Consider the following 6,000-nt stretch of genomic DNA (forward strand, 5'->3'; position numbering starts at 1 on the left):
AAAAACAAAATGAACGAAAATGCAAACTTACTAATATTCGAAGACCGAAAAGAAAACGAAATGCCGAACAAAGACTAAAAAACGAAAATCAAAACTAACGAAAAATAAATTACGAATCTTCGGAAAACTGAAATGAAAACAACGAAAATACAAAATAATGTAAATTAGTTTTCGTTAGTACTGAAATATTTCTGGACATTGACCAATAGCCACTGAGCGCTGTCCCTTTCCTCTGAAGAGGTTTGTTCCTTCCCCCAATGAGCTTCTTTCTCATTACCTCCTGGCTCCTTGTGTCTTTTTCTGTGTTAGACTGCAGTGCATCTAATTTCTAGATTTGTATTTGTAATATCTGACATATTTTAGTTTTCTTCTACGTCAGACTTCATTCTAGACAGGGTGTGTGTGCTAACTAAGACAGTCAAGTCAATCACAGTAAAATCCGAATTACCAAATTACGACGAGTAGTGTGTCGAATAAATGTAAAATGTATTCTAACAGAATTACGAATGCAATAAAATCTACAAAAGTACGTTTTTACAATCAAAGGAAATTAGACATGAAAATACGAATGATCATAAAGCAACGAAAATATATTTCTTTACGAAAATACGAATGCGGCATGATGGAAAATATAATGTAAATACGAATAACAAAACAACGAAAATTAAACTAACGTAAAAACGAAGGAACAAATAAAATCATTTTAAAAATACGAACGCGGCAGAATACAAAATATAACGAAAATACGAATCTCGATTCAACGAAAAATAAACTAACAGAAAAAAACGGAAACGGAAAAAAGAGTGTTACAAAAATACTAAAGAGTACGAATACGATAACTAACGTCTTACGAAATTACGACTCGTTACGAATCACGATAAACGAACAGAAACGAAACAGAAATAAACGAAATTTTTTGCTGTGCACATGTCTACCGCGTATACATGGTCGGAATTTCAACAACTGTTCGATGTGAGCTTGTTGTCGTAAAATCCGAGCGTGTGTAGGCTCCATCGTACATTTGCTGTCGGAATTTCCGACAACAAATGTTTGTGTGCTGGTTCTTAATTTTTCCGACAACAAAAGTTCTTGTCGGAAATTCCGATTGGTATAAAGAAAATAACAAAACATGTCAGTCCATCTTGATTGGATATACCATGACGGTGTGAAAAAATTTCAACACAAGTGAAAAAATCTTAAGGTGACAAATCTTAAAGAAAATGTTTGATCATGAAGTGCAGTCAAAAAAGTAAGGTTGGCACGCTTTCCAGATGAGGTGGACACATGTACTATACAGCACATGGGTCAAACAGGCATGATGAGGACTCGGCCTCAGTGTAGTGATCTATGAGTGGAGCAGTGGATGGAGGGTGGACCTCAAGGGTACTTCAGACGAACAAACTCCAAAGCATGCACCAAGTATTAAGTAATTCCATTGGCATTGAACATGAAAGACAAATGGATCCACATAGCATAATACTGTATATAATACTGTAAGATCTTTTATTTAAAAAAAGACAGGTTCACACTTACAGAAATGTAGATAAAAACAAGCTTGTTCTTCAAAAGTGAAGCACGATTGCCATGAACGTCACCCAACATGTTTCGTCCTAAAGTCCCGTTGATGAACTGCATTTGAAGCACATTAAATACAGGAAAACAACATTCATCGACACAAACCCTAATGGTCCAACACTTGGCAACAAAAAAAAACAGTGGATACTACTGTAAGTGAATTTTCACCACATTCACTCAGCTACGATGAAATTATCTTTCAAAGTCAGCAGCATATTTGCCTTTAGCAAATCAATCCCGGAATCTTCATATTAAGTTGATTCACACATAAGAATTCCATTGCTGTGCATTATTGAATGTGCATTAATATGCATTACTTTGTGTGTTAACATTTATTGCCATAAGGCAGCCTAAAGCCCCTGTACACACGATCAGAATTTCCGATGGAAAAAGTCTGACTGACTTTTTCCGACGGAATTCCGCTCAAGCTTGGCTTGCATACACACGGTCACACAAAAGTTCTCAAGAACGTGGTGATGTACAACACTACGACGAGCCAAGAAAATTAAGTTCAATGCTTCCGAGCATGTGTCAAATTGTTTCCGACCATGCGTTGGAAATTTGCGCGGCAGAGTTGCTACAGACGATCAGACTTTCCGTTAGGATTTTTTTCCGTCGGAAAAATTGAGAACCATCTCTCATGCCGCGTACCCACGATCATTTTTCAGCATGAAAAAAAAACGTTGTTTTTTGCGTCACGTCACGTGACTTCATCAGAGGTTGACCTCTGATGAAGTCACGTGACGTGACGCAACGAGTAAGGTTCTAGACGTGACCGGAAGTGACGTGTTACCCCGACCGTCCCACCGGAAGTGCCTATGTTTTTTAACCGTTTTTCATGTAAGCAAGTTTTTAGCTTCATTAAACCATTTGAGTTTTACATGTTTCACGATGAGAGTTTGTATTTCTTTACTCCATCTATGATTCACTCATGGTTGTCGTGGTGAGCTGATCTTATCGTATTGAGGACCAGGACTGCTTCCATCTACAGAGGACGCCCCAAATCCCATTCCAGTGGCCTAAGGAATTCGTTCAGGCGCATTTTCTACTGTTTGGAGGTAAGCGCTCTGTGAGCTCAATACCTGTGAAGACCTTCCCAGATTGTTGCAGTATCATCTATTGGCAGAAGTCTCTGAATTAGTTGTTACACCAATTTGTGCACATACCCAATTTTGGACTTTTTTCCTTATTTTTGGTTTTCATTATAAGAACTATTTTTTACTGTTTGTTTCCTGTGGTTATATGTGACATTTTATCACATATATGACCTCTTATTATAGATTTTGATCACTGTAATATTGCTACATTGTTTTCTTTCACTATTTCAGTTTGCGCTCATCACCCAATTTTCATACCCTTGTTTTGTTGTTAGCACATATTAGATTTGAGCAGCATTTTGTTTGTACACCAGTCATTTTTTACTGTTGGCTAGCGCTTTAGTTTATCTTTATTTGCAATTAAAAAATGCAGCATGTTCGAATTTTTTTTGGTCGTTTTTCAGAAGCCGAAAAACGATGTGAAGCCCACACACGATGATTTTAAATGACGTTTTTAAAAACGTTGGCCCGGATTCAGAGAGCAATTGCGCCTGCGTAACCATAGTTACGCAGCGCAATTGCTTACTTGCGCCGGCGTAACGAATGCTCCTGATTCAGGAACCTCGTTACGCCGACTGCAGCCTAAGATATGCGTGGCATAAGGCTCTTATGCCCACATATCTTAGGCTGCATTCTTGCGATGGCCGCTAGGTGGCGTTCCTGTTGTGCTCTGCATATAGTATGCAAATTGCATACTAACGCCGATTCACACCGTTACGCGAGCCCTGCGTACGCAGTTTACGTCGTTTGCGTACGGCGGTTTTCGCGTAAGGCTGCCCCTGCTATTAGCAGGGGCAGCCAATGTTACGTATACCCCTCGTTCCCGCGTCGCGAAATTTAAAATTTACGTAGTTTGCGTAAGTGAATCGTGAATGGCGCTGGACGCCATTCACGTTCACTTTGAAGCAAATGACGTCCTTGCGACGTCATTTGCCGCAATGCACGTCGGGAAAGTTTCCCGACGGAGCATGCGCTCTACGATCGGCGCGGGAACGCGCCTAATTTAAATGATTCCCGCCCCCTACGGGATCATTTAATGTAAAAAATGTAGCAGCCTGCAGATGGATCCACAGCTTGCAATGGAAAATGAAGTCATCTGACTGTCCCCGAAGAGTCTGAGCAAAGAAAGGAGACTCTGGCCACCAGAGAGCTAAGTATAATACTTCTCTCCTATTACAGACATCTGCTTTGGGGACTTTTCTGTAAGGGCTCGTTCACATAAGTGGCAGGGGAACAAAAAGCTTTATCGCTCCCGGCTGCCCACCCGAATGCGATCCTTACGGTCTGATAGGACAGTACACATGTCATGACCAAGATGATTTGCTTCACGGTTGCTGCGTTTTTATCTCAGGTGGCAAATTGAAATCAATGGGGATGCACTGCAACCCGCGTCCTGAACGCTCACAGTTCATGTAAAACTGGTGTTTGGTGATTAAAGGAAAAGTAAAAAAAAAAAAACAAGGTGTCTGGAGGTGGCAGTTGGGCCTCCTAAACGCCTGTCAGCCTCTGTTCTACCACCCTATGAAAAGTGATCCACCACAGAATGCTTTTCAAAAGGGGGCAAGCACTGCCGCCTGTCTGAGAGAGACATAAGGGCTGATTTATGGAGACTCTGGGCTAGAATCAGAAAGCCTGGCGTAATTTTCTGCGGGTGTAACGTATCTCAGATATGTTACGCCGCCGTAACTTTGGGCGCAAGTTCCGTATTCATAAAGAACTTGCGCCCTAAGTTGCGGCGTAGCGTATGTGGTCTGGCGTAAGCCGCCTAATTCAAATGTGGATGATGTGGATGTGTTTTATTTAAATTAATTGTGACCCCACGTATTTGACGTTTTTTACGAACGGCGCATGCGCCATTCGTGAAAGAATCCCAGTGCGCATGCTCGAAATTACGCCGCAAATTGTCAATGCTTTAGATGTGAACGTTACTTACGTACAGCCCTATTCGCGAACGACTTACGCAAACGACGTAAAATTCTCAAAATTAGACGCGGGGAACGACGTCCATACTTAACATAGGATACGCCTCATATAGCAGGTGTAACTTTACGCCAGAAAAAGCCTAACGTAAACAACGTAAAAAAATGCGCCGGGCGGACGTACGTTTCTGAATCGGCGTATCTACCTAATTAGCATATTCCTTGCGTAAATCGACGGAAGCGCCACCTAGCGGCCAGCGTAAATATGCAACTAAGATACAACGGCGTAAGAGACTTACGCCAGTCGGATCTTAGCCTAATATCGGCGTATCTTGCTTTCTGAATACGGAAAGAAGATACGCCGGCGCAGCTTTGAATTTACGTGGCGTATCTATAGATACGCCGGCGTAAATTCTTTCTGAATCTACCCCTCTGTCTACAGACTGTTATTATCAGAATCGATTCTCCCATAAGATTATTTGTCTTGTTTTGTGAATATAATCTCCCTGTAATTATTGATGATCTTATAATATTGAACAGGCCTTGTCCTGCTATTGGGCGATGCCATCTTGTATTGGCGCTCTGAAGTATTTCATTATCACTCTAAACCCAGGACCCTGCATTCACTATATCTGGTCTCCCACTGTACACAGAATATGAAAATGCAATTATTTTAGTAAATACAAACTTCTATAAAAAACCTTTTCTCATCAGCAGTATATAGCAGTCTTGTGACTTCTATCAGTGTCTGGTTAAAGCTTGTAAGTATTCATTCTCCCCTAACTGTCCTATGAGGCTGTTTAACCCCTGGTCTGGACAGTGCTAATAGGCCCTGTGCTTACCACATGTATCCTCCCAAGAAAATAAAAACTCTCTAGCAATACACACGAACTGTGCATGTGCAGAGTGACTCCTAGGGCTCTGTACTATCAGCAGATAGACTGAGGAATGGCACGTACAGGCAGATTAACGTACCTGTACGTCGCCTTTAAGACACTGCATTGTGGGCGCGTGCACCCGCCGCGAGCTCCATGAGTGTGATCGCGAGTCATCTCACGGGGATACCCGCGATCATCTCACGGAGAGGAAGAACGGGGAAATGATAATATAAACAAGCATTTCCCTATTTAACCTAGTGACAGGATACTGATCACAGCTCCCTTTAATCAGGAGCGGTGATCCGTATAGTGACACACGTAACCCAGCCATTCTACAGTTAGATCACCTCCCTAGGACACACTTAACCCCTTCAGTGCCCCCTCCTGGTTAAGCCCTTCACTGGCAGTCACATTTACACAGTAATAAGTGCATATTTATAGCACTGATCGCTGTGTAAATGTGAATGGTTCCAAAATAGCGCCAAAAGTGTCTGATGTGTCCATCATAATGTCGCCATAAATGTCGCAGTA

Source organism: Rana temporaria, chromosome 5 (assembly GCF_905171775.1).
Source record: "Rana temporaria chromosome 5, aRanTem1.1, whole genome shotgun sequence".
Classification (NCBI taxonomy): Eukaryota; Metazoa; Chordata; class Amphibia; order Anura; family Ranidae; genus Rana; species Rana temporaria.